The sequence below is a fragment of the Balaenoptera ricei genome, chromosome 5, assembly GCF_028023285.1.
Source record: "Balaenoptera ricei isolate mBalRic1 chromosome 5, mBalRic1.hap2, whole genome shotgun sequence".
Lineage (NCBI taxonomy): Eukaryota > Metazoa > Chordata > Mammalia > Artiodactyla > Balaenopteridae > Balaenoptera > Balaenoptera ricei.
This window is the reverse complement of record NC_082643.1, coordinates 118,298,969-118,317,251: the sequence shown is the minus strand read 5'-3', so window position 1 is coordinate 118,317,251 and position 18,283 is coordinate 118,298,969. Positions and strand designations below refer to the sequence as shown.

Below are 18,283 nucleotides of genomic sequence, written 5' to 3'. Positions count from 1 at the left end.
AAACATTCTAAAGATACATAGCTCTAAATCTAGAACACAGGAATCTTTTAAATTTCATTTAGTTGAAGATTTTCTCCCTGATATAAAGAAGCAAACTGAGGATAATGTACCTGGATGAGTGTGTCAGCCTCTCCATAACATTCAGGTTGCAGCAGCTTCTTTGAGGAATTAAAAACAACTATTTTTGTTTTACAAATTGAGTCTTTACAAGAACTGAAATGTGGTTATAGAAACAATTCAAAGGCCACCTATCCTTTTTACCAACTCCAAAATCTCCCCTATTCATCTCAAAAGGCTCGCAGATATTATAAAAACCCCAATTAAGTAGAGGCAGGAGACCAGAAGAGCTCTCTCCCCGTGAAGGTAGCAGAGCTCAACAGGGAGAAAAAAGACTCCCCTTCTTTCCTGGCAACAACTCAGCCAATAAAAAGCCATGGATTCTGTTTACTATAGCCCTCCCAACTTCCTTTTCTGCTATAAAAGTGTTCACCTTCTTTGACGTCTAGGAATTTGCTTGCCATGCTTGCAGATCCCAAATTGCAATTCTCTACTGATCTTAAATAAACCCATCTTTGCTGGAGAAATATCTGGGAGTCTATTTGTTTTAGGTAAACATATTCTACCTGGTCTTCTCTAGGAACCAAGGAAATTCTTATAAGAAGGAAAAAAAAAAAAAAAGAGAGGCTATTTTGAAAACAAGAACTATGAAAGATCTTAAAATTTTATTTCACAAATGTAAGTAAAAAGCTCTAGCCATGTGAGAGGTAACCTTAACTTATTCTGTCTGCCAGAAACACAATTTGGATGCAATTGTTCTTTTATAAACTAGTGTATTTTGCATTATCATACTCATCTCATGGCTAAAATCTTAAAGTAAAAGCTATAGATCTCTGTTTCTGTCTGTATGTATATGTGTGTCTATGTATGTATGTTACAGATGTGTGATGTTTTTCTACCTCTGGATGGAACTACCGAAGTTCATTTGTTCAAAAGCTCTATTTAAGTGTCTTAAAAGTCAAATAAATCAAGTATACTCTCAAATATGGAAACTAACACAAATGTTTTTCAATTTTGCCTGATCAAGCATAATATTTGGTAAATAAAAGCTAGTTTAAGTTTATTGTTTTAATTAAAACAGATATGTCTTTAGAGCTATCAATATTAAATATAATTCAGGCAGACAACATTTATCCTACCTAGGTTTTAATAAGTCAAATAAGCTCATGTTATCTCTGTTATAGGATTTATGAACAGAAAGATAACTTTAAGATGATGGTTATCTGTTTAACGTAATTATTTTATAAAGGAAAAATAAAGTCTTTATATTTACCACATTCTTACCATTTCTGGTGACTTTATTATTTTAAGTTGTTTCATATGTTGTCATTTTACTTTGACCTGAAGAAATTCTTTTAATTGTGTTTTATACTGTATTTGTCTGCTGGTGAAAAATCCCCTCCATTGTTGTTTGTCTGATTTTGTTTGTTTGTTTTTGCTTTATTACTGCAAGATTTTTCAGTATAGAATTTTAATTTGTCAGGGTTCCCCCCCAAACCCATTTTTATCAGCTTGTTAAAGAAATTGTTAAATATATCATTCTATTGTGTTCTGGCTAACATTGTTTTTGTTGAGAAGACTGTGATTTTTCTTTTTTTTTTTTAATTCTCTTTGGTAGGCGATGAACCTCTCTCTTTCTCTCAGGTTTGAATGCTTTTATAATTTTCTCCTACATTAATTTTCACTGATTTAGGTTATGATGTCCCTTGCGGTAGATGTCTGTCCTGTTTATCGTGCTTGAATTTTGCTGCTAGTTTAGACCTGTGGTTTACAATATTCATCACATTTAGAGTATTTTGGGCTATTCTATCTTAAATATTTTTCTGCTCATCACCATCCTTTGGCGATCTGATTACATGTCTGTTAGACTACTTAATATTGTCCTATGGGACACTGAGACTGATTTTATTTATGCATTTACTTATTTTGGACATTCTCTCTCTGTGCTTTAATGCAGATCAGCATTTTCCAGTCGGACTCTCTGAAATGATAGAAATGTTTTACAATATGCAGTATCTAAAGCATCATCTCAACACCATGTGTGGTTATTGAGTACTTGAAATGGTGCTTGGTGAACTGAGTCTATCATATTGGAAAGCTCATGTTAGGATGGTTTACATGGCTGTGTCTTCATATTTTCTTTTATTTCCCGTGTTCAATATATTGCTTAGCCCATTTAGTAATTTTTAAAATATAATTTACTGTGTTTTCTATCTTTAAATTTCCTTTAAAAAGTCTTACACTACTCTAACTTTTCATGTATTTTTTCTTAAATACTTGAATATATGTTGATTGTTGATTGTTTATTTGAACATCACTATCTTTTCAAGATTGTTTCTATTGACTAATATTTCTCTTAGGATTGCATTATCCTGATTTTAGTATATATCTAGTAATCTTACTGCATATAGACAGTGCCAAATTTTGAGTTTCTGATTATGTTGTCTTACTTTTAGAAGTTTTAAAATATACTTAGGCAGGCAATTAAGCTATTAAAGATTAGCTTGATACATTTATGACATTTTTATATTTGTGGGTACAGATCAATATTTTAGTCTTTATGCTAGGGCCAGTTTAGTTCTTCTACTACTATATTGATACTTCTAGAGGTCATTCCTAAATGTCAAGAAGTGTCTTTATTCTTGCACATTGGCACTTGAATGTCTCTGAAACTTGCATGACATTTTAGAATTGTTTAGATTATAGCTCCTCTGTGTATCTTTGCTGGTCTCGAGAAGTTTCAATTTAATATATAGTCCCAGCAGAGGCAAGGGACTACATTAGCGGATTTGCAGAGCTCTGTCTTTTCATGAACTGCTCTTTCTATTACTCTGTCCTATGAATTTCAGCTGCCTCAGTCTTTCCAATATTCATACTGTCTCCAAAGCTCAGTGCTCTGATTGGTTCCCTCTGACTGTGCTGCAGTCTATAAAGTGCTTCCAGGCAGACAGCAGTATAACTATTGGGGTACCTTGTTTGTTTTTTTATTTTTTATGGAATCAGAGTCCTGTGCTACGTGTTGTTTGGAAACAACTGAAACCAGAATATTATATTCATCTCCAATATGAGAGCATAATAAAATATTATCTAGTATACATAGACTCAGAACACTGAAGATACCTCTAGATGTAGTACTCAGACAGGGTGAGAGCAAGTCTTTTTATACTGCAAGAATAATGGACATAGATAATTATTGATCCTGGACAATGATATAGTCTACATATAACAATATACAGCAAGAAAAATGAATTAGTGTCATGAAGATAAAAAGGGAGAAAATACTGTCATTATTTATAGGTGACACAATTACCTACTTAGAGAAGAAAGTGAACGAATAAACTAATTACATAATGTAGCACATATGCTGGATACAAGCTCAACCTACAAAAATCAATAGTAATTGTCTTCTCATGTGACAGCCAATTAGGAAATTTAGGGAAAAAAATAATATGCAATAAATATTTGCAGTAAATATTGTTTTCCAAAATTTTCTTAAGCAATAATGCAAAATAACTCTACACTAAAACATTTACTTCTGATAAATGTACTTGCTCATGTACCTCAAGCACAATATTTTTAGCATATTTAGCTAGAACAGTTTGGAAATTTTCAATGATGTTTGCTATTTATAATTTTAAATGACATATGTGTTTAGAAGTGAGATTTTATTCTCTCTTTTTAGATAAATTTCTTTTAGGTACTGAACAGATTTTTAATGATGCAAAAAGAAGTCAATAAAAATATTTAAAAATAAAAAAAATCCTATATTATAAAAAGAACTTGCATTTTTCAAGTTTAAACCACAGGGTTGGCAGTTTAACAAGAAATACAGAATATATTTCGAGTCGAAACTGACACAAACAGACTGTTTCTGGATCATTGTTTTAACACACTGACCAAGAACAGTTTGTGTTTGTGGCAAAGGCCCAGATATGAAATAGACTAAAATAGAATTTGGTGGAATTAAACAGCTTAGAAAGAAACATGTTCTTGTTGGAAGAGTTGTGACTCTTGGAAAAATGACTGAGGACAGTTTACAGAATTTTTAAAAAATTCATCCTTTCCTTTCTCTTTGTGCCAGCATACAACCAACCACCTGTTCTTCCTACTACCCAGGGAAAAATTATAATAAGAGAAAACATCTGGGTGATTTAACTAAGATATAAGATTGCTTATTACACTTCTGAGATTGTTTTCTACAAAATTCTGACAGTAGGAACACAAAAAGTTTGGTATTATGGGTTTTCTGCACAACTACATAAGCTTGGTTAACTTGGAGTTCAGTGGGAGAATATATTTATGCTTCAAATTTAGAAATTTGTTTACTGATAGATTTCTCTTTTTTATTGAAGCCATTTGCAATTAAAACCAGTATAAGCATTTTCAAGAAATCTCCAGCAATTATATATATTATCTAAGAAATACAATTAATGTTTAACAAATATATTAAAACTCATGCATATAAGTGAATATATTAATCAAACATCCTCATGGAAATCAGTTTACTTATTTTAAGTCTTCTCTGGATTTTTTAGGCCCCAATGTTGAAACTGTTCTCAGAGTCTGACACATTGTTTAAATATATTTAGAAGAATCAAGGGTGTATTTTATTTACTGTGTATTTTATATTGGAAAAGAGAAATAGCAATTTAGAAGTTAAATCTAGTACCTAATATATAGATTGAGTTAGGTAATATCTCAAAAAGAAATCTCAATGGGAAATAAAATACTTTAAAAAAAACCCTCATACATCAAATTAAATGACTTCAGGTAATATTCATGGCAGGTACTATTGCAAAGACACACCAATTCTCCAACACTAGCCTAGTTAGCTATACACAACATTGCTGCTTTCTCATGTCCTTCTAGCAATTAGTTCAGGCATCTCTACTTTCCCATATTTGGATTATAATTAATATAATTTATCTTATTGCAGAAAGGCACACTTTAGTGACCAGACTACTGAAACTCCTTCATCATGTTACCTTCCTGTCTTATTTTCATTGAGTTTTAGCTATGGAAGTATCCCAAGCATGAGTGTGCTCAGGGTTATGTATGCTTACAAAATTCTAAATATATGTTGTTGTTTCCTGAACATTGCAGTATAGTAAAAGAAAATGTTAAGATAAAGAAATCATTGGCTTTAATATTTTTGTTTAATAGATGAGCTATGTCTTTAGTTGATACATGCACACACATATACACATATCTAGTCAATTTTACAATTACTCTGGTATGGATTTTCTCTATACAGGTAAGAAGCAAGTGACAGAGATAGTCTTGCTTATAGCATATGGAAAGAATAGCAAGTGTATTTTAAGAAATTTACGTATATAGTTAATCCAAGAGACAACACTAATTTTAGAACTTAAAGGAAAGTTAAAGATTATTCTTACAATCTCTCCTTTTAAAGTCCAGATAACAGATTCAAAGAAATGAAATTTCAGACTGTTTTTGAGTCAAAGATAAATATAATCAAAATATGATCTCTCTTGAAGGAATATTTGACACTATATATAAATTCAAAATAGAGTGGCAAGTGATGATTGAAAATCAGTAAGAGAAATAATGTTTTTTTGTGATCACTAGTATACACTTATCTAAGCAAATTCTAAGGCATATATAGACATTGCTTAGATTTTATTTTACAACGTTAAAAAATGCTTCCCTATTCACAAAAATTAATTACTAGTTACAACAAAACAAATAAAGCCAAAGAGAAGAAGAAGGTAAAGATTAAAAGATAGAAGGGAAAATGGCAAGGGAAGGGCAAAAGAGGCTAGGAAGAGGAAATAAAGTGAAAAGGATAGATATAAGTGAAAACAACAAATTTAAAAAATAATCTGTTTTTCAATCCTAATTCTTCCCTGGTAGAGAAATAAAGACACCAAAGTAAAAATGCATACATACATAATGCATATATACATACATAAATGAATATATTAGTTAATTAAGTGTATAATTAAAAGATTAATTCCTTAAAGGTATAAAATTTTAAAACTTAAAAAAAATTATATACTCCAAGAGACATCAACTTAGTGATGTAGGGTAGAATGCCCAACTATACAAACCATACTACAATACAAATAATATGTAACATAATATTTATGTTGTAAGTGTTCATATTTTTTCATCTTTAGAATCAAACTTAGAAAAAAAAGGTGACTTATTTCACTTACAGGGAATATAATTTTTAAAATATTGACAATATAAAAAGTATAAGAATTTCTAGTTTCTGTAATAGCAAATTAGATGATTTTGTGTCACTAGGCTGCTACCAAGAAGACAAGGATTTGTAGGACCAATTAATCAGAGAAAGGGAATGACAAGCTCATTGACATGGACCCACACTGACCCTTGAAGCACTTTCCTAATTTATAGCTGTGGCAGAGATGCTAAGAAGTTGAGGAGAGTCTTCAGCAGGCTCTTATAATAGCCAAAATATTATCAACTGAGATTTAAGTGCTGCCAAGAAAGAGGAGACATAGCTAACACTCAGAATTTATGTTTGATACAAGGGGTGAGGGTGAACAAAAAATAAACCCAACATTCACGAAATTGAATACTAGCTTCAAGTCATCTCACTCTCTGCTTATTCAGTCAGGATGACCTGTCACGACCCTAATATCTGGTCAGAAAGAGTAGAAAGACTTCACTGCAAGAAGAAAAATGTCATTCAGAGAGATACAAAGTTTCTCTATACTTTTTCATATATGCTGTCTGTTACTTAAACAATCACAACTAGAGATACAGAGATGGTTCGAATAAAAGCAAGAGAAAACAAAAACAGAAAGGAAGGAAGGAAGGGAGGAAGGAAAGAAGGAAAGAAAGAAAAAGAAAGAAAGAAAGAAAGAAAGAAAGAAAAAAAGAAAGAAAGAAAGAAGGAAAGAAAGAAAAAAAGAAAGGAAGAAAGGGAGAGAAAGAAAGGGAAAGAAAGAACAAGGCCATGGGATATTCAGATATTAGGGTTATGTGATAGTTAAAATAATTCATATACATATTCAAGAAAGTTAAAAATATTGAGACACATTAGGAAACTATAAAAATAGAAAATAAAGAATAAAAATATATTAAAAAATTGAAAATTTTAACTAATCTTTGGATACTACAAAAATAATCAAATGGACATTCTGGAACAAAGATATAATGTCTGAAATAAAAAACTTAATGTATGGGTATAACAGCCCTTTAGACATATAAGACCAAATTAGTAAACTGTAAGGCAAAATAATAGAAAAGTGGAAGCTCAAAAAAAATGGCACATCATTGCAAGCATTAAAAATAATAATATTGGTATAATTATATTAGTACATCCATAGCAGGCTTTAAAGCAAGTAGTATTCTAAAGACTATTAGTCATAATGATAAAGTACCTAATCTGACAAAGAATGATATTATGAGCTTAAATCTATATGCATGGAATAACAAAACTGATTGAACTAAATAGTCAAAGAGACCAGTCTCAATAAGACTAGAACAGCAAAACATAAATGTGCTACATGTATAAATACCTGAACAATACAAATAACAAAACTAACCTTACTAAAATCAAATAACTACTAGGTTTTATTATGAACACCTTTTTTTTATCAACTTGCTTGCCTCAGCACAGTATTTCTCAATCTCCTACTCATTAGGATTACTTGGTAGAACATGTCAAAATATTGATGGCCTCAAACCACTCCAAAACATTCAGATTCAAATGGTTTGGGGCAGAGCTTGGACATGAGATTTCTTTTTTAACTTAAGTGATTCTAATGTAAAGTCAGTGCTGAGAACTCTGCATATCACTTGCCAAATCCAATTTTTACTACACATTTGTCTTTCCCCTCTACTAGGCTGTGAACTTTTGAGGATAGGACTATGTTTTCTACATTTGTAACCTACTACAAATGTATTATACTACATCTAAAATAGTGCCTGATACCAAGTATTTGCTCAAAAGTTAGTTGGTGATAAAAGGCTAAGTTTCAGAAGATGGTTATTTCAGTTCAACTTAACAGTTACTAATCAAATTCCTACTGTGTGCTGAACTTAATACAAGGTGTTGGTGTACAAAGGTATACAATACAGTGCCAGCCTTTAGGGGAATCATTCATTATTCAATCTGGTGGTCACAAATTATCAATTACTACCATATTGATAGTATCTTTAGGCCACTACATCCAGAGCTCCAACACTCTCAATCTAATATAGCAAGTCATTTTTTCCTTGAATAGGATTCCATTAAGTAATTGAAAAATAAAATAAAATAATAAATAGAACACACATCAATGACAGAATATGTATACTTTACATGTGTACATGGAACATCAACAAATATTGACCATATTCCAAGATATAAAAATTCAATATATTTCAAAAAATTTTAATTATTCAGAACAGATTATGATCTCTTTAGCAAATCTGGAAAAAAAAATGACACAAAGATAATTGGAAAAATCCCTGTATGTTTGAAAATTATGCATTCCATTCCCAAACATCCCATTAGTCAAGGAAAGGATATAACTTGAAATTAGAAAAGATTTTGAACTAAACAATAATGAAAATATAACATATAAAAGTTTGATGATGTGGTTAAGTATATTTTAGAGAGAAATTTATAGATGTAAAGGCATATACTACAGAAAAGAAAGCTGAAAATGAATTAAGTATACATCCATATCAATAATAACCAACAGCAAAATAATGAAAAATATGAAGGAATAAGATAATAAAGATATGAAATTAATGATATAAAATGAATTTAAAGTAAAGAAATTCAACAAAGCCAAAATTTGGATTTTGAACCCCCCATCCCCCCAGAAAAGAGATGATGAACACTTGACAATACTGGTTCAGTGACAGAGAAAAGATACAAGTTGCAAATGTTGGAAAGGACAAATGGATCTTGCCACTACAAGATAAAAAAAAGGCAGATAAACAATCAGGATTGAAAAATAATCAAGGTCGCTGGATTCAAATACAAAATTTAAAAACAAATGGAGTTTTTGTATTCTACCAATAATTGAATAGAAAATATAAAATGACAAAATATGCTATTTATGATAGCATCAGTGAAACATAAAATACCTCATTAAAATTTGCAATACATCTATGTTGAAAACTACAAAACATTATTGAGAAAAACAAATAACTATGTTAAGTAGATGGATATAGTATAATAATAGATGATATACTCATTTTTATGAGACTCAGTTCTTCCAAAATTTGACATCTAGATTAAATGCAATATTGTTCATAATCTAAATAGTAAAAGGAAAAACAAAAGTGTGATAGTTTATTGTCAGCAGACTACAAGTAATGGCAAAGGAAGTTTTTAGTCAGAAGGAATAGAATACAAGACAGAAAGCTATTTCTACACAAAGAAATGAAAAGCACTGAAAATGAAGTAAAGAAAATAAAATATTTTAATTAGTTTGTGCTAAAAGACAATGAGCTATCTAAAGCAAAATTAATTGCAGTATATTTTATCTTTATAGCATACTATAAGTATTTTATGCTTGTTTTAAAATCTAATAAAAGTGTACAAATATTTAACACAGGAGATAAAATAGAGTCATATAAAAGACTCACTTAAGCTAAGAGAAGTCAGAAAAAGTGGAAATACATAGCAAATTGGAGGGATTTATTCCAATCATATCAATTATCACAGTAAATTTGAATTATGTAAGCAAACCAAGTAAAAGAGATTGATTGGGTTAAAAAAAATACCTAATTAGCTGCTATCTACTGATAACCTACTTTAAACTTAGAGAAACAGTCATGTATAAAGTAAAAAGATGAGAAAAAGTCATACCATTCAAATACTATTCAAAATAAAGCTAGAGAATTATGTGTACATACTTAAAAACAGTGTTTTAGTATACAAGGTAAAAAAAACAAAATTGACAGAATTTAGAGGAAAATAAATAAATCTAGAGTTATCCAGACTTCAAAACTTCTCTTTTAGTAATGAATGAAACAAGTAGGCAGGCAAACCTATACGGATACAGGAGACCTGAACAATACTATCCACCAAATTTACCTAACTGGCACACAACCGATCTTCAGCAGAGTGCACATTCATCCCCAGTGAACATGAACCTTTCACTAAGATAGACCAGATTCTGGGTCCTAAAACAATCCTCAACACATTTAAAAGAAAAGAAGCCATACAACGATGGTCTCAGACCATAAATAATTTAAACTCTGAATCAATAACAGAAAGATACCTAGACAATTTCGAGGCATCTGGAAATAAAACAACCCACTTCTAATTAATTAATTGGTCAAAAAGAAAGTGTAATAGGAAGATTAAAATACTTTGGACTAAAGGAAAATAAAAATATATCATATTGAAATATGAGTGATGAAACAAAGCTGTGATTAAAGGAAAATGTAAGCAGAAAATGCTTATATTATTAAAAAAAAAGGAAAACCTCAAATCAATATAAGATTTTACCTAAAGAATTGAGAAAAAGAAGATCAAATTAAACACAAAACTAGCAGAAGAGGGACTTCCCTGGTGGGGCAGTGGTTAAGAATCCACCTGCCAATGCAGGGGACACGGGTTCGAGCCCTGGTCTGGGAAGATCCCACATGCCGCACAGCAACTAAGCCCGTGTGCCACAACTACTGAGCCTGTGCTCTAAAGCCCGTGAGCCACAACTACTGAGCCCATGTGCTGCAACTACTGAAGCCCACGTACCTAGAGCCCGTGCTCCGCAACAAAAGTAGCCACCACAATGAGAAGCCGGCGCACCACAACGAAGAGTAGCCCCCGCTCGCTGCAACTAGAGAAAGCCCACGTGCAGCAACGCAGATCCAATGCAGCCAAAATTAAATTAATTAATTAAAAAAGAAAAGTTTGCAAAGAAAAGAAGATTAGCAGAAGAAAGAAATTAAATTCACAGAAAAATCAATGTGATTTTAGAATGGTGGCAGAATAAAGCATCAATATACAATAATTAATTGCATTTCCATATAATAACAACAAACAACTGAAATCTGAAATAAAATACCATTTACATTAGTATCAAAAAATGAAATACTTAGATATAAATCTAACAAATATATGCAGGATATGGATAATGAAACCTGAAAACTTCTATTAAAGAAATCAGATAACACCTAAATAAATGAAAAGATTTATAATGCTTATGGATTGGAGTACTCAATATTGTTAGGATATAAATTCTCCTCAGTTAGATCTATAGCCTTCAATGCATTCTGAGTTAAAATCAGGTTTTGTAGCTATTGACCAACTGATTTTAAAATTTATATACAAAGATTACAGAAATACAATAGCTAAAACAGTTTGAAAAAAAAACGAAGCATAAATGTGTAGGACCCATCCTAACTATATCACAACTTACAAAAAAGAAAAGATGGTATTCAAGAGAGTATTGTTGAAGGGATACACAAACAGATCAATGGGACAGAGTAGAGACTTCATAAATAGACCCATGCAAATGTATTTAAGTGATTTTTGACGAAGGTGAAAATACAGTTCCAGAAACAAAGGATAGTATTTTCAAAAAAATTTTACTGGAACATTTTGACTTCTATATAATGGATTGGCCAAAAACTGAGTTTTTCTGTAAGATGTAATGGAAATAAACCTATATACATTCCTCACACCTTTTACAAAAATTATCATTAAATGGATCATTGCCTAGACATAAATACCAAATTTTCAACTACAAAACTTCTAAAATTTCAGTGAAATTCTTGTTGATCTTGAGTTTGCAAAGAGTTTATGATCTGACATCAAAAACAAAATACTTAAAAAAAAAGACTTGACTTTGTGGAAATTCAAGTTTTATTCTGTGAAAGATGTTAAGAGAATGCTGACAAAAGTAAGGTACAGATTAAGAGTAAATATTTCCAAAGCATATATCTGATAAAGGACTTAATACATAGAGAAAAAATAAAACACACCAGTAAGAAAGCAATCAATCAAATTAAAGATAAGCAGCAGATCTGAGCTAGCAAATTAATGATGAAGATACATGAATGGCATATAAGCATATGAAATGGTGCAAAACACCTTTCAATATTAAGGAAATGCAAATTACAACCGTAAAGAAATACCAGTATATATTGCACTTAACAGAATGACTAAAATCATCAAACCTGACACTATCAATACTATTAAGGATTTAAAGCAGCTGCAACTCATTCATTGCTGGTGAGAATGCAAAATGTCACAACCCTTTTAAAAACTGTTCCTTAGATATACATCTACCATGCAACCCTAAAATCCCTCTCCAAGGTATTAACCCAAGTGAAGTGAGCACCGATGTTCACACTAAAAAAGTCCATGAATATTTATAGTAGCTTTGTTCACAATCACCAAAATCTGACAATCTAGGTGTCAACTGTAGTACTGCCAAGCAATGGAATAATAACATTCAGCAATAAAGAGAAACAAACTATTAGTTCACACATCCAGGACATTGAATGCATTTTGTTAAAGGAAAGATGCTAAACCCATAAAACTATTTATTATATGATTAGATTTATATGATATTCTAGAAAAGACAGAAATACAGAAATGGAAAAGAAATCAGTGATTAGATTGGAGGTACAGATGAGACCGACTGAAAGGGGCAGCTTGAGGGAAATTTCGGGTTGACAAATCTAAGCTGTATGTTATTGTGGTGGTAGGTAAATGGCTATTTGTATTTGTCACAACCTACAGAACTACACAACACAGAGTGAATTGTAAGTGTATATAAATTTGAAAAGTTCAGTAATGATGTGCAGGGAATTCAAAATGGAATGTAGATGGGTAAATAAATTTACCTGTGTTACAAATGAATTACATAATAGTGCTTGAGGAGATGGAGAGGAAAAGAGCTCACCTAAATAACTGTGGCAAATAAAGACCAAAAGAACTGTACATAAACATTATTTTCTGGTAAATTTGTTTCTCACAAGTCTCAAGATATCTCCCCCTAAATATGTATTGATTATAAAATTGAAAAATGGTAGAGGTGGAGAAAAATAGCAGATACTATCTAAACTAAGTGATCAAAGTTTATGTCACCAAAATGAAGAGATACTGAAATAAAATTTTCTGTGATATGATGTATTAAAAAGGACACATCATCTATGTGGTATTATTTCCAAAAAATATAACTTCAATTTAATCATGAGAAAACACCAGATATTCAGGGACAAGGTCAAGTACACAATACTTGACAAGTACTTTTGAAAAGTGTCAATGTCATAAAAGAGGAACTGTTACAGATTGGAGATTAAGAAGATATGACAACTAAAACAGAGTGGAATCCTGAATTGGCCCTTGCAATCCAGATCTTGCAATCCAATGTCAGAAAAATGACATTAGTGGAAAAACTGGTGAAATCCTAATAACATATATAGTTTAGATAGTAGTATTGTACTGGTATTAATTTCTTAGTTTTTAGCTTTTGTATTGCACAATTGATATTAACATTAGGGGCACCAGCTGAGGATTAAATGAATACGTCCTTCTAATCTTTTGCAATGTCTCTGTAAGCTTAAAATTATTTCAAAATAAAATTATATTTATAAATAGCATATTCAAAAACTTTTAAAACCACTTGCAATATTTTAATTCTTCCTTATTGGGTGTTAAGTAGGTCCCTTGCTATTTTGGATGTGAAATAATTGTTGAGAAAATTATGTAATATTTTCCAACACTGCAATCAATTTAAATAATATTTATTTTATGCTAGAGTTTTATTTCTCATTTTATTTCTGTCATTCCTTGCTAATTTGATTTGCCACTAAATTTATAGATGAGACAATTTTATAAACTTTAATATTCAGTATCCATACATAAATCACAGCTACTTAATCTATCAAATGCTCCAAAACAAGAACATAATTAATTTTAAGGAAGTATGGGTGAAAAGTCAAAGATTTGTGTAGACAACAAAATGTCATAAGCTTTAACAAAAAAAGTACGTTATATTTGGCTGTCATATCCAGAAATAAATATGTACCAAATTCTTAGCAAAAAACACAGTTCATATAACATTTTAAACTTTAATTTTAAAGGAATTACATTTTCATAATAATGATGCTAGTTTTACTCTAAATGCTACATAATCTAGGGTTATCCATTACCCTCATTATTCACCATGATATGACATTTTATTACGTAATTATTATAATCATTTAAACCAAGAACAACATGGTTAACTATTTCTTTGAAACAGGTAGAAACTGCCTATAATGGGAACCATGACTGGTGATATCCTATTATTTGGCCTGAAATGGCTAATATCCAATATAAAAAACAATAAAAATCGAGAACATTTATTTATTTTGCCTGGGAAATTGCAAATAGATGTATCCTGTGCATTGTGGAGTGTGTTGTAGAAATTTGAGTAGGACTTTGCAACATATGTATCTTTTTTGAACCTCAAAATAATGATTGAAATAGTTATACACAAAATATATTTCTAAACTATAAATGCTTAATTTGAATAATTCAACTAGACAAACATTTACTAAATTCTGGGTATAGTGGGTATCACAGTCAAGTGAACTGACAAAATCCCTATAGTCATGGAGCCTACTTTTAGAAGAGGCAAGACAGACAACACACAAAATATGTAAGAAAATCAAGATGGCATGTTGTCTAGATGACCCTTCTATACCATGGAGAAAAATAAAGCGGGAGAGTTAAATAGGATGTTTGTGAAGAACAGAGTTGCAAATCATTCTCTTTCTCATGAAGGTGAATGACGTGATTGTTATAAACTTTTTTCTATGAAATAATTTTAGATTTACAAAAAGAGTTTCAAAGATAGTACAGAGAGTTTCCATATACCCTTTAGTCACCTTCCTGTAATGTTAACGTTTATGTAAACATGGTGAACTTACAAACTTTATGAAATTAACATTGGCACAATACTGTAAAATAAACCTTAGACTTTATTCACCAGTGTTTCCACTAATCCTTTTTCTGATCCTGAATCTAACCCAGAATGTTACGTTTAGTTGTCACATCTCTTCAGTTTGTCACAGTTTCTCAGTCTTATTAGTCACAACCTCAGTATTTTTGAAGAGTGCTGGCCAGGTATTTTGTAAAATATCCTATGTCTGATGTTTTCTCATGATTACTCTGGGATTATAGATTTGGGGGGAGAATACCACAGAGGTGAAGTGACTTTCTTATCATATTATATCAAAGGATATGAAATATCAATATGACACATTATTGGTGATCATAACCTGAACACTTGATTAAGGTGGTGTCTGCAAGATTTATTCAAAGTAAAAATATTATTTTCCCATGTCATGTTCTAGTCATTCATCTGTAACCTGGTATTTACTGTTCTGTTTTGTCACAAGTCTATTTTTAAACTTTTTTGATTTTGTTCTGTAGCCTATCCAATCAGTTATATTTTTTCTCATTTTAATTGTACAATTTAATGAATTTTTAATAAAGATATACACCTAAGTGCCAACACAAACAAGATACAGAATATTTCTATCAACAAAAAATTCTGTTGTGCTACTTCTTAATTTCTCTCATTCCACCCCTAATTTAGTCAACCAATAATCTTTTTTTCTATCTATAGATTAATCTTTCATTACTAGAATTTCAAATAAATGGAAGCACCCAGTATATATTTCTTCGAGCATCATTTCTTTCTCTCACTATAGTATGCCCTAGGCTCTTTCATGTTGGTTACAACAGTATTTCTTTCCTTTTTTTGATAGATCAATATTCATTCTAGAGACATAAAACAATTTGTTTATTCAGACATTTTAGCTTGTTTTCACTTTTGAACTATTATTAGTGAAATTACTATGAACATTTCTGCCTAAGTGTGTGTGCAGACCTGTTCTCTTTCATTTTGGGCAACTGCCTAGTAATAAAACTGAAAGGTCATATATTAAATATATGTTTAATTTTCTGAAGAACTGCAAAACTGTTGAGAGTATAGTGTCAGTCATGAGTACCCATTATCAAACTTCTTAGCTGATATTGTGTCTGTTCCTCGTATTGATATCCACCACTTTGGAAAACAGCAAACTTAAAGCATGATTTCCAGCATATGTCTCTAAACATACTGGATGTGACATCATGCTTCATGCCAATCCTTCTTCTTTTCTATCTTTTAGATATTTCTGAGAATTTCTAGTAAAATAAGATAATTAGTTATTTTATGCAGTTACAGTTTTATAAGTTTCTATTTATAATTCATGCCATTTCAAAGATTTTGTACAGGAGTCTATAAAACATGTTCAGTCTCCACCAAATTTAGTTAATTAGTTAATTTTAGTGACCAAAAAGAAAACTACAGAATAAGTAATCATATGTTAAGGCCAAAACTGAGACACTGCAATGGTAAAACTATTAATAAATATAATTACATTAAATATAGTTTTAAAACTTTCATTTGAAGATTAACACATTTGCTTTATTATACTGGTAAAATCAAACTATTTTAACATAAAATGTATTCTAAGAAATAAAAGCATCTTATGTTTATATTGATATATTAAGATGTATTTAAATAACACACTTATTAGGTAAACCTTAAATTATATCATGGGCAGAAAAATTATTTTTGGTACAATTTAATGACTATAATAAGTTTCACAATATAATTTTCTAAAACCACATTACTGTTTTTTCTGTAGAATGTATTTGTCTAGTATGATTATATTTTTATTCTTTAATGAAATTACCACATATTTTTAAAGTTATATTTTATGAATAAAATATGTCAAATTAGTGATATATTCCATTGGATCTACTCCACAAACCATAATATTTTCCTGCTTGGATATATTGTTACAGTAGATAATAAGGTAATTGGTAAGCTTACAGTAAATTATGTAAATGAAGACTATTCTTAAATCTAATTTTTGATAAGTATAAGTCAAAGATAAGACATTGTTTAATATGAAAAAATAATCTGGCATGAATATGAAACAGTATGAAATGCTGAAACAACACAGCAATCTGGTAGTAAAGTAATTTATGTTTTACATTTTTAAATTAAGCTTTACATCACTGAGAACCTACTAGCGATACTCTCATACAAGAGCTTCATAAAGTGTTTTTCATAATTTCAACCTCCAATTTTGCCTCCTCTTTATCACATAGCTATAACGTATTTCTTACATCTTGTGATTTGGTGTCACATCAAACTATATATTTCAAAGTACAAAGCTGTTGAAAAATTTAGAAACATTAACATTCAAATGCCAATTTATGGTTGCACCCTCCCATAAAATATTATCTGCATAGTGCCAAACACTCAATGTGTGTTCCTTTATTTTTGTGAATGAGCTTACATTTCTCAAGTCTACAAATTTCTTCCTCACTTTACTCAAGGCATATGTAAAAATGTTCATATCTGATAGGATCAGTATTTTGGTTGCAATTGTAATTTCACCCAAAGTTCATTTTTCACTGTTAGATGAGACTGGACTACACCCAAGTATAGCATAAGGAAATATTCATGCACATATGCATAAAGACTCCATGGCAGAACCTTCATACATTTAAATTAGCATACAGAATCATTTTACACACAATAAATTCAATACAGCAACATCATCACACAGAATGAATAGCAAAATGATTTCACAAAATCTGTTCCTTTATAAATTTTAGTGTGAATTCTTGGCAAAATATTACATTCCTTACTTTAGAACTTGTGTCTTTAGTTAAGATTTGTGGAAATGTCTCATAATTTTGAGTCAATTATTTTTTATGGATCAAAAACTTTTAAAAATTATATTCACATCTTGCATCTGAATACTTTATAACTACATAAGATTCACTGAAATCTCCAGTATCAATAGATTTTTTAACCACTTTATTGAAGTATGATTGATATACAAAAAGCTGTATATATTTAGTGTATACAACTTGATGATTTTGGATATAAGTATACCCATGAAACCATCAGCACAATCAATGCCATAAACATAACCATCACCTCCAAATATTTCCTCTCCCACTCTCTTTAGTTATGTGTGTGTATGTGTGTGCGTGTGTGCGTGATATGGACACAACATAAAATCTATCTTCTTAGCAATTTTTAAAGTACAGTTAAGCATTGTTAACAATAGTCACTATACTGCATAGTACATCTCTAGAAGTTATTCATTTTGCATAACTGAAACTTTTTACTATGTGGCCAATACCTCCACATTTTCTCCCATCCCCATGTCCTGGCAACTACCATTCTACTCTCTGCTTCTATGAGCCTGACTACTTTAG

The 18,283-nt window shown here is 30.6% G+C and overlaps 1 protein-coding gene across 4 annotated transcripts in view; it reads left to right on the top strand.

Annotated features, from left to right (window-relative positions):
• The window catches only part of LOC132366631 (bifunctional heparan sulfate N-deacetylase/N-sulfotransferase 4), an 843,093-nt gene that overhangs the window by 889 nt on the left and 823,921 nt on the right, over nucleotides 1-18,283 (top strand). Inside the window, exon 1 of one of the 4 annotated variants that reach the window (XM_059924227.1) lies at nucleotides 709-735. The exons of the other annotated variants lie outside the window; for them this stretch is intronic. The gene's annotated coding sequence lies outside the window, so the exon portion shown is untranslated. Of the gene's footprint in view, nucleotides 1-708; nucleotides 736-18,283 lie in introns of those variants that run through there. 4 annotated transcript variants of the gene reach the window in all.